The 21,479-nt window shown below is 41.6% G+C and overlaps 1 protein-coding gene across 1 annotated transcript in view; it reads left to right on the forward strand.

Moving 5' to 3' along the window:
- The first annotated feature begins 2,173 nt into the window (after positions 1-2,173).
- The window catches only part of c1qtnf7 (C1q and TNF related 7), a 33,778-nt gene continuing 14,472 nt past the window's right edge, over positions 2,174-21,479 (forward strand). Inside the window, exon 1 of the mRNA XM_018091002.2 lies at positions 2,174-2,624. The gene's annotated coding sequence lies outside the window, so the exon portion shown is untranslated. The remainder of the gene's footprint in view (positions 2,625-21,479) is intronic.

Genomic DNA, 21,479 nt, shown 5'->3' on the forward strand with positions numbered 1-21,479 from the left:
TTGATGGAAAAAAGCAAAAATTCCAGTAATGAACAGATTCCATGAATTCCTTAAAAATAAAGTTTCATTCTCTCTTCCTAGCTGTTCCTAGCACTGCTCTGCCGCCATCCTATGCTTCTCTCTCTGGAAAGTGATGTTATACAGGCCAGGGTTTGTTTCCAGTCTGTAAATCAGGGATTTATTACAAAGTTATATAATCTCAAGTGAGTAATAAATCACTGGCTCTCTGTTCTGCACTTACATCCAGAATATTGTGGAGCAGAAAGAACGTTTGAATTTCCTGGGTTGCATATAATTGTTATTATCCTTCATTTATATGATCCTGACAAATAATTTATTTGCAAACAAGCTCCACGGCAAGGCCCTTTCCCCACTCTGTGGCTTGTATTAAAGTGTAAGTTCTATGGGGCATATTAATCACCGCTCACCAGGGGGACATTTCCATGGTCTTTATTCACTTTTATAGAATATTTAAGGGAATGTTTATGAATGGGTGTGCATACACTGTATTTTTACCCTTCAATAAATATGCTTCCTTGAATTCTACACAAGTGATTAGTGAGCTGGAGAATTATGGTGAAATCTATTTTTACCCTTTCATAAATATGCCTCTACAAATCATATACAAGTAAATAGAGAGCTGAAAATAATAATATGCCCTTAGCTAATTAAAAAACACTACTTTATTTAGCATCAAACTGAGGATCCTGGGGCGCCATGGTGGATCTGAGCCCGAGGGCCCCCTTGGCTACCAACTGCATCCCACCACCCCTGCCACCACTGCCAACTGCATTCATCCAGCCCCCCTTCTGCCTAGTTCCTGTCCATTTAAGGGAGGAGTGGGTTTGGACAGATGTAGTTGGTGGTGGTGGCCCAATGACATTTCTTTCGCCATCCAGAGGGCCAATAATAGACTTTTTATTTCTAGAAATTATTGCTTTGTTATAATTTAGCTGTAATAGCACCCTCTGCAGTGGATCTGCACTTTAATTGTCCAGAGAGAAGCTTCCAAGTCAGTACAGTTAAGCTGTTCATACATGCCCAGATGTGGTTGAGCAAACTGCCCTACCATCTTGGAATATCTGGCAAATTGGAGTGGCACTGATAATCTTGGTTTTCTACTGAATTGAGGATTATTGAAAGAAAATTTCCATCATTTATTTGCCAAGAAGTGAAGCTGCAGCTCTGCACTGACACACATACAATAGGGGAAGCTGCCTTGTGACCAGTGTCGGACTGACCAGGATACCAGGAAAACTCCCGGTGGGCCCTGCTCCTGACCATTTGGCCTGTTTCATTATCATTCCCTATTTCTGAATGGGAACAAAGAGAAGAAATAGATGGAAGAATAGATGCTAGCATGTAAAGGTTGGGTGAGGAAAGGAGGAAAAATAATTTGGAGAGTGGGCCTATGGTCTAAGTTTTTCTGGTGGGCCCCTGAGTTCCCAGTCCAACACTGCTTGTAACCCAGGAATATATAGAAGTTCCACAGACTTCCCAGTAGTCTCTCTCTGTTGCTTGATCTGGTGCTGGGAGCTGAGGTGGGATTGGTACCTACCAACCAAGTCCTTAGCAAAACAGTGCCAGTGCACAGAAGAACTGAACAATGGTGATAAACTCCTGTACTTTACATTCTCAAGTCAAACTGCACACTTCGTTTGAGGGACGCAGATCTGGACTGGGAGTCAAAATAGGCCCTGGCATTCCAAGTACACAGAGGCCCCAACAGCCCCCACTAGCCCACTAAATAGTGACTGTCTATGGCATCTTACAGCAGCCCCTCTGGCATTTGCTGAACCTACAGATAACCCAGGCCTTTTTCTAATGTGCCCCTTTATCAAGTGTGCCTATCATATAGCCATTCATCAATTCATCTACATGGCTGTAGTTCAACAAGATCATTATTTGCAATTCAAAGTCCCTATTTGTGAAAGGGATCTGTAAGTGTGTATGCAGAACACCTGGCAAAAAGGTATGCAAGGTTTTATCCAGTACTTCTGGGTGCCGGTTCTGTTTTCCTATGGTCCCAGGAATGTAGAAGACCATGTTTGTGGGGGAAAAGGGATGCAACCCATGCTATGTTCCTTAATATACAGTATTAGCTGAGGAGGACAAATCCAGTTCAGACTCTCCCCTTGAATCTCTCCCAGCTGCCAATAAGCCTTTCTGAGCTTGGTAAAATGAGGTGCAAAGCTGCAGCCCATCCCTGCTGCACAGTGTTATGTGGGATTGGAAGATGAAGTATGAGAGCGGAACAAGATAAATGGGCTGCGGTTGAAGAGAAGCAAGAGATTTTGTGACAGGTTCAAGCCCATAAGCACAGGCTCCTCAGTGACAGAGAGTCCTAATGAGCTGCAGTTGCTTCAGGCTGAGGAACTTGGCAACGGTCAGGGAGAAGGAGTGGGGATCTGTGCACAAGGGAAGCACCATCCTCTGCATGTTTCACTCCACATTTGCTCCGAACACGACAAGGGCTTTCTGGAAATATGCTGCAATGATTCACAGGATTTAAGGAGTTTTTAGATTTTCCCTTTTTCAAGGGTTCATTTACCTATTGGAACTTATGGGACAGTCTGGAGACAGGAACTTTAATGGGATATTTCATGACACAATCCCAAGATAAGGTAAGATCATATTTACACTGTGTATTGAGACTCCAATTCAGCCACATCTAGAAGAGTGCAGGTTGTGCATCCCTGCCCTACACATATACTATTCAATTCTTATATATGGTGGGTATGTAAAGGAAAAAACATAGAATATAGTTTTAAATATACGTACAGAAACCTAGGGCTTATCTGCGAATCCCCTGAAATATATGAGATTCCAGGACGCATTGACTGAATTGCAAGCTTAGGGTAAATGTATGTTTGTACCTTACACTGGGGTATCAGTGGGGGGGGGGGGGGGCTATCTACACTGCCCTAAACAGTATATTAAAATACATTTTTTTAAGAAAGGAACATTGTATTGTTACTGGCTTAGTTCTGCTCATTAGGAATAACTGCACAAGCTGAGTTGTCATGTTTTGTAGCCCTGGATGTTGTGTGCACGGTATGTTAGAGAAACACACACAGGAAAACATTTCCATGCCTGGCACACACAGTGAGATGGGCTGTGTTCCCCTAGAGGCAGTTTATACAGTTTATACAAAATGTAATGAGTCCCTAGGCACCCGAACAAGGGATGAATACAGTTGGCGATGTAACAACAGTTGGGCTATAGTTTCAGGAGTGTCCATAACAAAAAATAAACATTCACACAAATCTTCCTTCTAATTGGACTTTTGGCTGAAACCCCCCATCCGTTGCTTTGGGGCCCATACACATACAGGTTGCAGTCATCTTTACCATCACTTCTATAAGGCTGAGACACCTGTGTTGGTGGGTTTAGAAACCAAAACTGTTGTTTTTTCCTGAGAACACAATGCATTTTGCATTCCTGTCCAGCATTCTCAGGCGTAAAGGCTTTTAACTAGTTCCTTGCTGACTTCACCAAGGTTTGCTGACTGGGTTCCGATTCCTAATGCAGATATAGGAGGCACCCAGGGGCTGCCCAGAGTAATCAGTAGCTTTGGGGAAGATAATCTACTTTACAGGAAAGGTGAGCAAACTATAAACACTAACATTAAGATTGTTCAGACATAAATAGGGTTATAAATATCTCTGTATATATGCATGCTGCAATATGTCAGTCTGTAACAACCACTTGTAGCATGTATAGCCCCATCACTATAAGTATTATCGTACCGCTATAGGAATAAGGTTCCCACCTCACCCTTTTAATACCAGCCACATATTGATTTCACATCCACATGGCTAATTGACAATTAATTTAGATGTGTGCTGCATGGCTGATCATAAATCAGTTCAGTCTGCAGCATGCGTCTAAATTAATTGCTAATTAGCCATGCAGGATGTGGATTCAATAAAGGTATTAAAGGGGTGAGGTGGTGACCCTTTTATAGGGACCACCGTGCTTATTGGCAGCAAGCACTGCTAGCAAAATATCATTTATCTTTTAGTAGAATTTACCGTATATTTAATGATACTGTTATAGTTTTCTTATACATTGTCATGAAATTGCTCCTTTGATATGTAGTTGGTCATTTAATGTAATGGTCATTTAATTAATAAGAACCATGGAAGTTCCTACTCTTACAATTGAATACACAGAGGTAGAAAAGTAATGTTTGATTGACACTGCAAGCCAGCCTATCATATACAGCTGTGTAACGGAAGGGAAATACAATTATAGGTATATTTCCCTTTCATCACTGCTGAAACTTTTGGAAGTTTAACCTTCTTGCATTGCCCGGTCCATTCCGTGAAATCTACATTGCAGACACACAGTAGTAAAGGGGAGTGGTGTCAGTCTGCACATAACGAGGAATCTAGTTACCTGCCCAATCACAGGGGTGGAATGCGATGGGCAATACGCCAACTGGTTATTTAGCAAAGCTTTACAAGAAAATTGAGACTATTGAGACAACATTGCGAAATTTTCATGTTCTTGGTTTTTTTTATGTTTTATACATTTACATACACAAACATCTCAAGCATCACTACCATAGAGGGGGCATGTTGTGGGCACAAGGAGGGTATAGTGCCACAATATCAAACCAGAGGTCCAGTATCATCATGATATTTATATCTGACTCAGGACATAGGTGTAATCCAGTGACCCTACGGAAGGTTATATAATGTGACCACCTATTCTTTCCAATAAAACATAACTTTAAAAGTGTTCGGTCTCTTTATATTACCCTCTCACCTTTATCATCCTGTATCCATTCATTCAGGTGCCAAGTAAATGGTGTGCATTTGTGCCACAACAAAATGGTTGTCTCACTTTTTAGACAACTAGATTGCAATAACCTAAATCTATATAGTTCTACCAGTTCATAGGGACTAATGCTTCATTTTGCCCTTAGATAAGGAATGTAAAGGGAAGAAATACCCCATTTTCATTTGGGAGGCAATACATCTCTAAGAAACATTTCCATATAAATGATCTGCCTGCGCTGCAAGTGTTGTTTGGCATGGGGAAGCCCTAAAATTGAATTTGGTTTCTTAACTATGATAACGGTTATTTCGAGAACTCTCGTTTTTTTATTTTTAAAAGCACTGCTGTCTTTTCCTTAAATGGAAGGATCGTCTTCTCAATAACATGATCCCTTGGCCTCTGTAATATCTGAGCCAGAATCCAGAGGTAACCCATATGTTGGTTCCTCAAGTAGTACAGCTCTGTTCATTTCGGCCACGCAGCCACTTCATTTGAGTTTAAGCACTAAATGCTCACCTAGGCATTCAGCGTAATATAAGTCGAGACTATCTTTGATTTAAAGGAGAACTATTGACTATTAACAAAAATCAGCAGACAACGTATATCCTAATAAGTGACATATCAACGAATCTTATTCAATTGGCATATACATTTCAGTAAATATTGCGCTTTTATATTTTTTACCTGGACCACCATTTTGTGCTGTTCTATGTGTCATACACTGATCAGCTGACAGGAAATGGAAGGTTCGAACTATAACAGGAAGTGAGTGTGTGAGTTAAAGGAACAGCTCTATTCTTTTCATTGGCGGATACAGCCTAGCATGTATGTGTGCCCTTGGTTTGTGTGTGAGCATAGCGAGCAAGGCTTTGTTTATATGAAACAGTGTTTTCATGTATGGGCTGCTTTATGTGATATCATTTTATATACATTTAAAGGAGAAGAAAAGGCTAATAAAGAGTTAATCTCAAGCTGCAGGCATACCTTCAGTTGTCTCAATAGTGCCCCATATTTCTCCCGTTCAGATGATCAGAAGCCAAACAGGAAGAAAAAATGCTGAGCTGTGTAAAGAACGTTCCCATAATGCCTCACTCCTGCACAGACACCCAGACCAAGTGAACATGCTCAGTTAGTTAGACTATGAGTCAGCTTCCTGCTGATTGGCTCAGATCCACATTCCTAAGGGGGGGAGTGAGTTCTTAGCATTCTTGCGGGAGGGGGCAGCAGAGAGAGGAGAGAACAGAGAGCTGGGTGTCTGTGGCACATGAATTACAGACACAACAAATCTTTTGATAGAGAAGTCAGTGCAGACCTTTGTGATAAAGCTTACTTAGTTTTTACCTTTATTTCTCCTTTAATACATCCAACTGTTGAACCATAGAAGTCGGGTGCATCATTTATCCATTGTATTGCAAGGCATGTTTTTCCTTAGCTTTTTTGATATGCAAACTGAAGTCTGTGGAGTAATGTCTGGAATGAATCCAAGTGCACTGGAGCTTAAAAAATGTTGGATCCGCTTGAATATCTTAAGCTTTTCCTATCTGGCTTCAGAATAACCACCCCCTTCTCATTCTAACGGAACTGCACAGGCCCTCTGTGTTTTCCCTCACTCTTATCTTGGTTCATAGAGTATTATTTCCTCTTTGGTGTAACTAGGGGTAGGGAGAAGAGGCAGATGGCTAGGGTGCTTGCCCCTAGTCTGGGTTCTGGGTGAGAGAAAGGGAAAGTCCAGGCCCCTGGTTAGCTCCCCACTCTCCATCCTTTCTGGTCATCACAGAGGATAAGCAGTGAGTGGGATCCAGGGCACCTAGCCTAGGGTGCCCTTCCAGCTTGGCCTGGCCCTGCTGGCGGGTGCCTGCCCATCATAAAATTACATTCTCGGCAGTTCTGTGCTTCCTATTTTGAGGCAACAGTTTAGGTAAATCCCCTATTGTGTTTCAGCACAAAAATACCCCCTTGCATACAGTAATTCGCAGTGAACATGCAGTGGTTCCAGTATTATGATGAGTATAGAGCAGGATCTCCAACCTTTTACTTGTGAGCCACACTCAGATGTGATAAATGTTGGCGAGCCACACAAGCATTAAAAAAGTTCTTTGGGGGATGCCAAATAAGGGCTGTGATTGGCTATTTGGTAGCCCCATGTGGACTACAAGCCTGCAGGAGGCTCTGCTTGGAGTAAAACTGTGTCTCTGTGCCTTCAAAACTTGCCTCCAAGCCAGAAATGTAAAAATGAGCAGCTACTTTGAGGCCACTGGGAGCAACATCAAGGGGTTGGTGAGCAGCATGTTACTCCTGAGCCACTGGTTGGGGATCACTGGTATAGAGGTTATGTTGGCTACTGGGATACGGGACATGTAAAAAATACGTTTTTACGTTTATAATGCTGCATATATTCACCCCTTAATCTGGTAATATGAAGGATCATTTCATTGTATAAAGAAATTATTAATCCCAGATGTCATTTCCCTAATCTGCATTTGAAAAGGAATAGCTATTTCTGTGCAACCCAACAGCTTGGAAAGATGCAGAACACACTGTTCCGATTAAGCAGGTACGGGATCCCAGAGGGAGAATGTTTCAGAATCCATTGGGGCGTCTGCTCCGCATATGATTCTGTGTCCAGTATCACCATTTCCTATGATTCTGTGTCCAGTATCACCATTTCCTATGATTCTGTGTCCAGTATCACCATTTCCTATGATTCTGTGTCCAGTATCACCATTTCCTATGATTCTGTGTCCAGTATCACCATTTCCTATGATTCTGTGTCCAGTATCACCATTTCCTATGATTCTGTGTCCAGTATCACCATTTCCTATGATTCTGTGTCCAGTATCACCATTTCCTATGATTCTGTGTCCAGTATCACCATTTCCTATGATTCTGTGTCCAGTATCACCATTTCCTATGATTCTGTGTCCAGTATCACCATTTCCTATGATTCTGTGTCCAGTATCACCATTTCCTATTGAATTATCATCATCCTGCCCATTTCTCATCCGTAGTCTGTTCTTTACTAGAACTATCTCTACAATTCCCGACAGTCAGTAAATTGTTTTGTAACTTTAATGGGAGTTTTACTACTGGGAATCCTACACCTGTAGCGGGCACAGGGGGTATACTTAGCCATACAGCAGGAGGGTGGATTACATGTAGACACAGAACACAGCCAGTACCTAAGCAGTACTAAACAAAACCGTTACAATATTTTTTATGCTTGCTCAGTGCGTAGAACAACACACAGGAGCTTAACTTGGGATAAAATAGCCTACATGTCCATGTATTTAATAAACTGTCTGGAAGGGGGGAGGAATCACTGACTGTGTAAATGTAAAACCATTTGTATTTAGATATTTATACAATTTCCTAATCTAATGCAGCTGGTTCTGTACAAGCTCAATGATGCTGTCATTGTATGTATGTTATGGGAACAATTATGCTGGATGCTCTTTATAAGGAATATCTGGAGTTAACAGCTTAGCCCTTTGTGCTTTTTCAGTTGTGTCTGGGGCCTGGCAGCCCTTTCTTTGGCAATGTGTTCCCCAATTAGAATAATGTGTAATTTGGGAGCCGGTAAAGGGGACACCTAAGTGCACTTCTCCTCCAGCCCTTCAGGAAAACAACACTGTCGATGCAGCAGTGCTGCATTCAGACAAAAGTTTCAGGTCCTCTAATGAGCAAGGACCTAAACCTCTAGGTGCTCATCCATGGAGCAGGGTGCAAATTAGGGAAAACATGGAAGCTTTTTCATGTTTTTTGCACTTTGCACCCTGCTCCATGCGTGACAAACAACCCCTATTCCCCAGTGAAGTCAGAATGAGCAAGTTCATACCATCATTACAGCCGGAACACACATAAGCCCTGTGCTCATATCTACCTTCAGCGGGTGGTACTTCCAGGGTTCCCTTAGCAATTCCTAATTGCACCAAGTTGTGCCCAATGGAAGCTGCGGACAGATCATCCCATTTGACATCAGTCATTGTTTCTGTAGTGTTAGGCAATAATGTAATAAGCAATAGGGGTATATTTATCAAAGAGTGAAACCCCACCACTCTCCATTCAATTCTAAGGCATTTTAATGGCATATTTATCAAGCTTTCAATTTCACTCATTGATAAATACTCTTTTAAAAATCCCATAGAAATGAATGGAGAGTGGCAGATTTTTACTGACTGTGCCGAGCTCTAACTTCACTCTTGGATAAATATACCCCAAAGATTGAAGTAACCCTTTAATCTAAGTCATTTTTTGCTGATGCCGTAGATCTACAGTACTAAAAGGTTTAGGCCCTTGCATCATTGCTCTAGAGTAGATACCTCTGCCTAGGATGTAGCAGATATCAGTTAAAAATGAATTATTCCATGTTTTTGAGTTTTCCTTGTCAGTTACAGCCGACATTGTCACCACAGTTACCATTATCTTATATGTTTAGTAAATATTTCACGGGCAATAAAATAATGTTTCTCGTAGGGCTTGACAAAGGATCTGTTAGTGATTTCCACTAGATGATATCATAAAAAGCAAGAAAATTCATGACAAATTAACTACAAGCATAGCCGATGAAACATAAGATCTAAACTGACAAGGCCGCTGGGCATTACATCCGTATGAAATAATGAGGCTTGTGCAATGAACAACAGCTGCTGGGTTGAACTAGAGATGGAGCTAGGCCTTTGTGGGGAACTTGATATTTCCCTTTTCGGTGCTCAGCTCAAGTGAAAGATTATTTTTTACGGTAACCAAGGAAATGCTCTGATTTTAAGCATACTTCAAAAATAAATGACTTGCTTTTAAACTGGGGCTTTTCCCAGTTTTCAGTGATGTAGTTAGAAGGTCTTGATCCAAGATGCTACCATCCCCTCCACCAACTCCATGTGGCTACAGCTGTCTCAGATCGGCCTACAGGACAGTATCATGGATTTCTGGGCTGTGGGCAACAGGGAATTGGAAAGTACTTGCACTTCTGGCCTCCAAGTTCCTTCTCTGTTTTAATCACGTGACCGTTAGTGTGAGTCAGGAGAATCTGCTGCTGGGATAGAGCACTTAGTCACCCGAGCTCCTTTGGGAACCAGGTTAATTCAGTTTAGATTCCAAAAAAGCTATTAATTCCTTGGCATTAATATAATATAGTATATACTTGTGCAAATGGCATTTCTGTCAAGGTCTATTGGACACAGGAGACAAAGGACTTCAATGGCCAGGTGAATATTTCAGTACTTCTCAGCCTATCCATAACACATGTGAGTGAGTCAAGTCAATGGCCTTCGCCCTAGATTGCAGGTTTTCTGTGCTTTTCTTTGATCTCATGTACCCAAGATGGATGAGGATATTTTAAATGTAAAATATGGAGAAAGTTCAGGACAAGAACATACATTTGGAATGCTATTAGCAGAAGCATAGTGCCAAATGCCAAAGGGTGTTTGCATTTTCAGCAAGTAAGCTGGATTTCATGTAAGTAATGAGAACAGAGACAAGCTCTGATGCTCTGTTATCAATTAAAATAACATATTCCTTTGACCTGGCTGACATAGCTTTCAGTAGAATGTATGGCTGAATTCAGGCCCAGTTGTGTCATTTATACACTTAGAAATATAAAACCGCAAGCTACTTGGGATAGGGGGAAAAGAAGACCATTCTGTTAGCTGACATGGCAAAGTCTAACTGCCCCATGGTTCCCCCTACTGATTCTCCTATGGTTTGTCTGTCTTTTGTGAATGATTATTTATCACTGTAACCAGGTTGCCTGAGATAAGGTGCTGATCTCAGTCCATGGTTGAACCAGCCTTTAGCAAATCAGTAGCTGGAAGGATTAGACATTGAGTGGATGTTTGAAGTTGGAAGTGAATGACCCAGTGGAAAGAGAGGGGCAGGTGAACTAAATGTTGGAAATGGATAAGGTATTATAAGTAAATGACATGTTAGAAATTGGGTTGAGAGGACAGGAAGCAAAGAAGAAAGAAGAGGTGTTACTGTCAGTTCAGAAATTGAGGAGAATTTTAATTTACACGGGTTGTACTGACAGTTGCATTCATAGGGAAAGGCATAACGTGATGGAATCATCATTACACCAGTAAGTTTTATGTCAAATAATGATGAGGGTCACTAACAGGTAGGCTCTGTCACTAGTTTGACTAAGGCCAGTTTAATACAACCTAAAGACGTCTAGTCGCTATTTAAGTTTTATTAATTTGAACAATGCTAAAATCCCATAAGAATAGGCATATCCGTGCATACAGAGTACTGTCAAATGGTTACACACAATAATGTTCATTTGCACATAACATATATAACAACCAGGTAGGGTTCACTTGTTTATCAAGGAGAGGGCTTAGTGGAATGATGACCAATGAACAAAGCACCCCTTGCACCCCCATATTCTGAAAAAGTCACTTGGTTTGTCCAAAAGGCCAGTAATGGCCATAGTTCTGTACTTGCATGCCTCAAAGGGACCCGAGCTGAAAAGGATAAATTTATATTTATTTTTAAATATACAAGGTCTTCTTGGGTATTTTGAAACTTGTGATGTTTATTATGTCTTTTCCCAGAGGGACCTCAGTGATTGGTGGGCACTATGTGTCACCAGAACACCAGCAATTAAGCTTAGTATGACCCAATGACATCAAGGACCTGCCAACCACCCCATCCACCAGAGTAGATTAAAATTTATGTCGTATCTACCTGTGAGCCAACCAGTAATGGGTTGGCCCTTCCAAGTGAGAGGAGTTCCTTTAGCACTAAGTTGCGCCACATAGGTATGTCAAGATGCAGTTGTCAAGATTGTCATTGCTTGTCCCCCATTTATCACATCCTAATGGTATTAGGGATGCACCCAATCCACTATTTTAGGAGCCAGGTGAACCCCAAATCCTTTGTAAAAGATTTTGCCGAATACCGAACTGTATCTGAAGTGCTTAAGGCAACCATGCGCTAAAAAAAAATAAAAAATTCTGTGTTTATGTGTAAAAAGTCATGTGATTTTAAGGCTTTGGATTCATTTTGGCCAGAAGCATGGATTTGGCCAAATCGTGCTGAAAAAGTCATCCCTAATCTATGATGTGGAGACGATTGCCTATGTGGTGTAATGGTTTAGATTTAGGCCATAACAGCCAACTAGCTGTCCAATTAGTTTTAAATCTCTCTCTTAATCTCTAGATTAATTATCTGTTTCTTATCTTTTATCACATTGCCATTTTCATATCTGTCTACACAGTTCCTGTTGCAGCTGTTTGGCTCTGCTTATCATCTTAACTGACTTCCAGTTGTATGACAGGGGTCTGAGAATGATATCTTCCATTTATTACAATGACATCATTATTTAGCTATCTGTTAAAGCTAATTTCTGGACTTAAAACAACCAGGATTTCCCAGAAGATCATTGATATGTGGATACATTAATCTCCTAGTGACACTTTATCTTATTAGATCAAAGGTTATTTCCCTGTTATGGAACAAAAATAGTCAGCATTGTAAGACAGGTCAAGAAATGGTTGGATATCGTCATAGGAAAGTGAACACAAATGGATCTCATTACTGTCCAGGGGAGAAACTGGCCACTATTTGGTTTTGTTTTGTGATACAAAATATTACATTTTCAATGTCTTTCCACTCTTTTCATCTTTTAATGATGAGTAACGGAAAGCTCTTATCTATTGGCATAACAGCCAACAACCCCCTGTTTGTTTTAATGTATAAACCCAAAAACTTGGGTGCTATTATATCTATGGGGTTACCCTAAGCCATGCCTGTTCTGGGGTCCAGTACCCAAGCTGCTTGTCTCAGATATTATATCTAAATAGCAGTGCAACAGTCATAACTGTGGCTAAGGAGAAGGCAAAAAACAATGTTCTAAGGTCCATATTAGCCCTAGCCAGGATTGTAATTGGATATTCATGTTGTTTCTGTACTTGAGATTAATCGGCTTTTAAAATATCTATTATATCACCAACCACAGGCAATAATTACAGTATGTTTCACTCTGTACAGTTACGCACAGCTACTGTTAACAAGAGCTGCTCCAATTCCTCAGCATTGATGACCCACTCCACTTACTTGGATGCGGAACATGTAATGACCACTCTCACAATGCCACATTGGGGCTCTCTCCCCAATACTCTGTGAAGCTCAGGATTCCATTTTTCTCAACCCTAGCTACTGTATTTTCTCCTAATGTATAACACACAGACATACTGCTTGGGCCATACCTGACTATCACCTGTACATTGGCACCCCTTTTCCCAAAATATATGGGGCCACCAAAGAGAAGACATTATCCTCTTTAATATGGGGCTATAGGTAGCAGGGTACCTCTTCCTCTAGTGCAGCATTGCCACAGGTCTGTATACTCCATCTTGGGGACATGTGGTCCCCCAAAAAATAAGGGGTTGCCTGCAACAAGGCCCTGTCCTTACCACCTGCCCTATGGCACTTTTGATTGGGGGGATAATAAATTCCCCCCATTATATCAAAGTAGAGTAACCTGAAGGGTGCTATGACATTTTGGAGCCTGTGCCCCCCCCCCCCCCAAATAAGGTGCTGCCTGCATTCACAGGTGCTTGATAAACTCTAGCAAGTGGTAGAGGATGTAGGACTCAACAGGACCCTTTTCTTACGATCTGCCCCATGGCACTTTTGATTTGGAAAATAATAAATGCTCCCCAATACAGAATGTCACTACTGCACTCCCTTATCATACAACTGATGCACCTGTAGGGTGCTATGGAGTCTCTTTGCTTTACCTGTCCATTCTGCTGCATCTCTGCAAAGCCCTAAAACTGACTGCCTCTAAAGAGAGCTCTGATAGCCTGGAGGACTCAGCTGTCAGTTTAGTTAGCAGTTTAGTTACATGTACATGGCGTATGCATTCATTTCTGGATAGGAGTCAAAATGTGACATAAACCCAAGCACACAACATGTCACTTAAACATTCATTTCTGATTGGTTTATCAGGCTGTTACTTTTTATATACATAGACTATATGTATGTATGTATAACTTTATTTATAAAGCGCCACAAGGGTACGCAGCGCTGTACAGTCTTACAGAATACAAAATTACACACAGGGAGGACAAGTGATATAATAAATAAATACAATAAATACATATATGTATATATATATATAAGTGCCATGTGGTATGAGACACAGTAGGAAGGAGGTCCCTGCCCCGTAGAGCTTACAATCTGACCTAGTGGCTTACAATCTATACCAGTGTCTGACTGCCTGTCTATCTATTGATAAAGCAAAAATAACCATATACAGAGCCGTGCTTGTGTGACATGTGGGAATCATTACATATAAGCACAATATTACTAATGAAGACCTAGAATGATAGCTACAGGCTGAAGGTTTCATCGCTGTGAGGCTTCACCTAATCCAGCAAGTGGAATAATGTAGCATATTTTTGGCACAGAATCCTTGTCTCCTATCCAAAACACCACAAAGCCAGAAGTGCTATGTTCACATGTAAGCACTCCGCTATTAATGTGAGATTTCTAGGAATGCTATGGAGAGGGGAAACAACCATGTGAAATATAACAGTTTCTCTTCTGTTTTTTTTATTTGCCATTACAAATGTGGCAGTGTAAACTGAATTACCATGTAATGACAACAAAGAATTTGGCACAACCTCTTTGTGTATTGCCCAGCATGCAGGATCATTTAACCCAAAAGGAAGCACCCAGGCATCATACTGAGAATAGATTACTAAAGTCGCACCACTAGGAGTTATGACACAATTAGACCTGCCCTAACACTTTTGCACCGAGGGCATGAAATTGTTCCCAAGTCCCTGTTTGAAGCAGCATAAAAACATAAAAATGTCTGCTTCCATCTCTCTTCCCCCCTCTCCCACACCCAATAAAAAAACTTCTTGGGTTCAAACCCCTGGGATAACATTTGGCCATACCACCATAAGCACGTTATAATGTTTCAGATTTTTTAAAAGAATTATCTATCTATCTATCATCTATCTATCTTTCTCTATATATCTTTGTCTTTCTAATTTCCTGTATATACATACATTGAGGACATTATTGAGGCTTCTACTCTCTCTTATCTGAATTTGCTCAGACTGCTTTTAACTACATACATATACTCTCTACATATATCAGAGGTTTTCACACATTCTTGGCTCAAGTCTACTTTGATAAAAGGGGTAATTTACCACTGTAAGCACAGATTATAGCCTCTGGGAAGGGACTGTGGCTGTGGGATAGCAGGTATAGTAGGGAGAGATAGTGCCTATAGTAGCAGTGGGAGATAATAGCCTCTGAGAAGGGACTGGGGCTGTGGGATAGCAGGTATAGTAGGGAGAGATGGTGCCTATAGTAGCAGTGGGGGGATAATAGCCTCTGGGAAGGGACTGGGGCTGTGGGATAGCAGGTATAGTAGGGAGAGATGGTGCCTATAGTAGCAGTGGGATAATAGCCTCTGGGAAGGGACTGGGGCTGTGGGATAGCAGGTATAGTAGGGAGAGATGGTGCCTATAGTAGCAGTGGGGGATAATAGCCTCTGGGAAGGGACTGGGGCTGTGGGATAGCAGGTATAGTAGGGAGAGATGGTGCCTATAGTATCAGTGGGGGGATAATAGCCTCTGAGAAGGGACTGGGGCTGTGGGATAGCAGGTATAGTAGGGAGAGATGGTGCCTATAGTAGCAGTGGGGGGATAATAGCCTCTGGGAAGGGACTGGGGCTGAGGGATAGCAGGTATAGTAGGGAGAGATGGTGCCTATAGTAGCAGTGGGGGGATAATAGCCTCTGGGAAGGGACTGGGGCTGTGGGATAGCAGGTATAGTAAGGAGAGATGGTGCCTATAGTAGCAGTGGGGGGATAATAGCCTCTGGGATGGGACTGGGGCTGTGGGATAGCAGGTATAGTAGGGAGAGATGGTGCCTATAGTAGCAGTGGGGGATAATAGCCTCTGAGAAGGGGGTGTGGCTGTGGGATAGCAGGTATAGTAGGGAGAGATGGTGCCTATAGTAGCAGTGGGGGGATAATAGCCTCTGGGAAGGGACTGTGGCTGTGGGATAGCAGGTATAGTAGGGAGAGATGGTGCCTATAGTAGCAGTGGGGGGATAATAGCCTCTGGGAAGGGACTGGGGCTGTGGGATAGCAGGTATAGTAGGGAGAGATGGTGCCTATAGAAGCAGTGGGATAATAGCCTCTGGGAAGGGACTGGGGCTGTGGGATAGCAGGTATAGTAGGGAGAGATGGTGCCTATAGTAGCAGTGGGGGGATAATAGCCTCTGGGAAGGGACTGTGGCTGTGGGATAGCAGGTATAGTAGGGAGAGATGGTGCCTATAGTAGCAGTGGGATAATAGCCTCTGGGAAGGGACTGGGGCTGTGGGATAGCAGGTATAGTAGGGAGAGATGGTGCCTATAGTAGCAGTGGGGGGATAATAGCCTCTGGGAAGGGACTGTGGCTGTGGGATAGCAGGTATAGTAGGGAGAGATGGTGCCTATAGTAGCTGTGGGGGGATAATAGCCTCTGGGAAGGGACTGTGGCTGTGGGATAGCAGGTATAGTAGGGAGAGATGGTGCCTATAGTAGCAGTGGGATAATAGCCTCTGGGAAGGGACTGGGGCTGTGGGATAGCAGGTATAGTAGGGAGAGATGGTGCCTATAGTAGCAGTGGGGGGATAATAGCCTCTGGGAAGGGACTGTGGCTGTGGGATAGCAGGTATAGTAGGGAGAGATGGTGCCTATAGTAGCTGTGGGGGGATAATAGCCTCTGGGAAGGGACTGGGGCTGTGGGATAGCAGGTATAGTAGGGAGAGGTGGTGCCTATAGTAGCAGTGGGGGGATAATAGCCTCTGGGAAGGGACTGTGGCTGTGGGATAGCAGGTATAGTAGGGAGAGATGGTGCCTATAGTAGCTGTGGGGGGATAATAGCCTCTGGGAAGGGACTGTGGCTGTTTTGGCCTTGGCACCACCAAAACCTAAGGGCATTCTGCTTGGCCCACCCTAACACTGTGTAATGTCATTCCAAACACCCCAAAAACGTTGCCTTTGTCTCAGTCAGGCTAATTAAATGGAAACATTACAAATATTTTATAACTCTCTCTTTGTTATATCAGTGATGAAACTGGTGTCACTGCTTTCCTTAGGAAAATGAAGTCAGTGATTTGTCCGAGTGAAGCTGCGTTAGGCGTCTCTAGTGGTGCAGACAGAGAGGGGGGGGTTCTTGACACATCTGCCTTTACTATAACTCATTCTATGCAGCTGGGGGAACATATTGCAGCTTTTTCTTTATAGAAAAAAAAACTGGTTGGATACCAGAATAAAAATATACAATTATTTATTAGTTTCAGATGCGAATGTGCTGCGCCATACAGCGCGGAGGATTCTACACCTACGTAGAACAGCTAATTCCACCGAGCTTGGTGGTATTTCAGCATAATCATTTAGCACAGATGTTTGCATATTGTTCAGGACTGGCGTTGTCTATAGAATGCTAATGGAAACTGTAAACAATGTCATGGAATTTGTATGGAAATGTTTATTTCTTGCCCAGTCCACAAAACGTCTGAATAGAGATGATTCAAAAATCATTTGTATTTGTACAGAGACCTACATTTAAGTTCAGAGATGTCATCAGAGTTATCCTTAGGAGGTCCAAATTAGGGGTAACTGCCCCTGCTGGGGTCCCTCTGTGCAGGTGTAGGCAGGAAGGATTGGGGCAGCAGATATTAAAGGGAAGGGAAAGACCTAATATCACTGTTGTACCAGCAAGCATGTAATTCTACAGCCACTGCTAATGCTGTTTAAATAGTAACTTGGCTTTAGAGCCAAAATTTGTTAAAGAGCCCCACACTACCCAGAAACCCCTAATATATCTATTACTGTAACCTGTTCCTTCATAATTTATGAATACCATTTTAATATGCTGATATCCAGCTGCTAAACAGTTCTTCTCTTTCTGCATCATTTGAAACCCTGGCAGGGGAGGAGGGACTAAAACATTGATGTTACTATTGTAACAACTTCTCCACAGCATGCAGGAACTACTTAACCCACAATGCATTGCACTGTGATGTTCCTTTCTTTATTGGCATTATGTGTGCAGGGAATTGTGGGATTGGGAGGATGCAGGCTGAAGGCAGGCTGAGGACATGTGACTGCATTGCATGTCTTTAAATCTTTTTCAGATAGGGTTGCCACTGTTTCTGGGATATAATACCAACTTTATATATTGTTTATCTCTCTTCCCTATCATTAACATCAAGCATTATGTTTCCCACCCAAGCTAGTAACATACCTGCCAGATGGCAACCTACATATAAAGGACACTGACACTTGCATGGCTAAAGCTCCTCAGTCAATCCCAGGATCAAATGTAAAGAGTCGCCATCATTTCAACCAAAAAATACATTTCTCGTTGATTTCCAATTGGGATGCTATCCCCAAGTACTAGTTTGCCTTTATTATGCCTTTTCTCAAGCCCCCTTGGTTTTTTTTATAGAACCAATAACGATATTAATTGCAAAATAGTGATGGTTTAGAATTATCAATCATTCCAGTACTGACCTGCACGCAAGGATAAATACTACAGGATACAGACCCCTATTTATACTACTGGGATTGTCTTTCTCCTTTACATAGTCCCTCACTCCAGAACATTGTGTTTCTCTCTCTTATTTGCAGATCGCTGATGGATCTATGTGTAACAGTTAATGGTGATATACTTCTATATTTTGATATGGTTTCTCAGTGCAGTTGCAGAGCTACAAATTTCCCCTCAGTTAAGTGTGACATTCTGTTCATCAGCTCCAAAGTGCAACTGTGTGAATCTTGACACGGGCACAATTGCATCAGGTGCATCTCCATCTGGGGACTGTCTTCCTGTTTAAGTTGGGTCAGTGGGTCCAAGATTGGGTTGCTGATAAGGTCAGGTTGGGCAGCAGGTTAAAGCTATTAAAAATGTGGGTTGAGGGCCTAAGTCAGAGGTCCACAATCACCAAGCAACACAATCACCATAAAAGTTAATGGAGGAGCCAAATAAGGGCTAAGATTGGCTATTAGGCAGCCTCTATGCACACTATCAGCTTACAGGGGCTTTATTTGGTAGGAAATCTTGTTTTTATTCAACCAAAACTTGTCCCCAAATCAGAAATTCAAAAATAACTCCCTGGTTTGGGGGCACTGAGAGCAACACCCAAGGGGTTGGGGAGCAACATGTTGCCCCTGAGCCACTGGTTGGGGATCACTGGTCTAGGTCATGAGTCCGAGTTGGGTCCAGGTCTCAAAAATTGGATCTGTGCAAGAACAGGGCCAGAAATAGGAGACAAAGCATGTGCCTAGGATCCCTGGAATGCACCTTTTCTGCCTTCCAACCCTGAGTTCTGGCCCTTCTGTCTTGTCTATAGCCTCTGCTTCTCCCTTCGCTCCTGTGTGACGAATGTGGGGTGTGAACATCTTGCTCCTGCCTTGGGAGCACATAAAGTTTTGCCCGGCACTGTACTGGAATAATCGGAAAAAAGTTGCATTGTAGTTAAAAAAAAAATCCACTCGAAATTACAATACAGTTAGTAAATAAACCCTATAGTATTTTTTTAATCTGTGTGTTAGGCCTTATTTAATGTTGATTGATTACTATCTATCTATCAATCTATCAATCATCTATCTATCTATCTATCTATCAATCATCTATCTATCTATCATCTATCTATCTATCATCTATCTCTGTTATCCCAATTTTGCCTTTAAACTCATCTTAATAACACAAAATAATTTCTTACAATAAAAATGTAGTATATAATTATTATTTAATTCATCATGTACATTTGTTTTGGGCAATGGATTCTGGTAGAAAAGTTCTACTAAATTAAATAAATACAGAAGCTATGGTAGCATTTGTAATGAAATGGGCAGTATCCAAAATACTCCAGTGAAGATTCTGTTCTTTATTAATCATAAGAGAGTTTCAGACTTTTTCCATTTCCCCCAAACACCACTGTTCCATTATTGTTTGTAGTGGTACTTTGATGTAAGAGCCCTATAGAGATAATGTTACTCTGCATCTTATTACACAATTTACACTGCAGGACTTTGGAAGCAGCCGAGGGGCCGATGGAGCTGGTTTCCCGAATATCCTTTGATGTTACTGGTGTAATCTCTAGAAATAATGTCAACTTTCAATTTCGCCATCTGGAATTAAATTAAAGAGGCCTCTCTGTGCTACGCTGGGCAGCTGCTGCTTTGCGCAAGTGACACTGCTCAAGTCACACATGAGGAAAGCGTAAAAAATTGGCAACGGGGACTCTCAGGAAATCTGTATCGCCCCGAGAGCCGAAAAGAATAAAGAAAACGCTCAAAAATATAAATTCCTTTTCAATTAGGCAAAGTTAAGCTGATGTGCGGTCAAATATTTGTACAAAGATTGGGTTGTGGCTTCATGATATCGCAGCCATAAATAGTAGGGTATTGCCAAATACACAATGGGCCGTAACTAAAAAAAACTTCAAACTGGAGAATCCTGAAGGTTTCCCAGCAGTTAGAATTCTGTCGGATTTATAAACTATCAGGAAAGTGCTCTAAACAAATTGACACATTTACTGTATGAATGGCTGAACTCATCAGAATATGTTTCAGTTGTGTAACTACAGACAGATGAGAAATCATGGGTCACAATTCTAGGTGGAGGGAGTGGGGGTCTGGAATAGAAAATTAAGGGGGGCCTGGGTCCCCAAAGTTACGCCTCTAATGTGTTCTGTTGTCTTGACCAAATACTTCAATGAGGTGTTAGAACTCAGCTCCCCAGTGCAAGTTCAAAGGTGGAAGGAGTAACTATATTTTTCAAATCTTTTACATTGCTTAAACAAATCAATCCAAACTATAAAAAGATTGCTCTAAATTGGCAAAGTGTTAGCTAACAGTCATTTATAAATTTCGCTCTTTAGTCTATGGAGTTCATTATGACGATAACCATGACACAAAGAAATGATTGCAATTTCCCCATACATAGGTATTATCAGTTATCGTAATCTCTGTAAGTGTATACAGTTTACCGATCAAGGCTAAGTAACCATGGTGAATATTGGCCTTTTTAGTGCTTTCAGTCAATGGTTGGGCATTTAGTCATACTTCTATAGGGAAACATTTAAACCCCACTATGGGTTAGTGGCAGAACTACCTACAGTCCCATTGCATTAGAGGACTGAATCTCATAAGTCCAGTGGTACTAACAGTGAAAGTAAACAATATTCTTGCCTGAATTAAGTGCTTTTTTTCTATGTATCATGCTCTGTACATTTGTTTTGCCAAATAAATAAATACACAGATACATTCTAAAATATATACACAATAGATGTTTTGGCATGAAAACAGCATGGCTTATTTTTACAAGGTGAAATCTAAAGTAGCCAAACAAGATAAGAAAAATAATTTCCTATATTTATGTTCTGTTACTGAACCAGGTCATTAGTGGCCACCCATGTACTCACTTGGGAAATGTCTGGTCAGCATTCTGGATTTCTTCTTACACTGTTTTGTGTATGTGAAATTGAAGGTTGATAAATGTGTTTGTACGTGTGAGATGTGATTCTGGGTGTATGTCTCAATAGTGTTCGTGGGAAGGTTTCAGCTGGAAGGATGAAAACAACATGATGAAAAATGTAGGATTTCTATGTTCCATAGTTTTTATTTGTATTAAACAATATAGGACAATAACAACTGCTAATCCATCCATATATAATA

Source organism: Xenopus tropicalis, chromosome 1 (genome assembly GCF_000004195.4).
Source record: "Xenopus tropicalis strain Nigerian chromosome 1, UCB_Xtro_10.0, whole genome shotgun sequence".
Lineage (NCBI taxonomy): Eukaryota > Metazoa > Chordata > Amphibia > Anura > Pipidae > Xenopus > Xenopus tropicalis.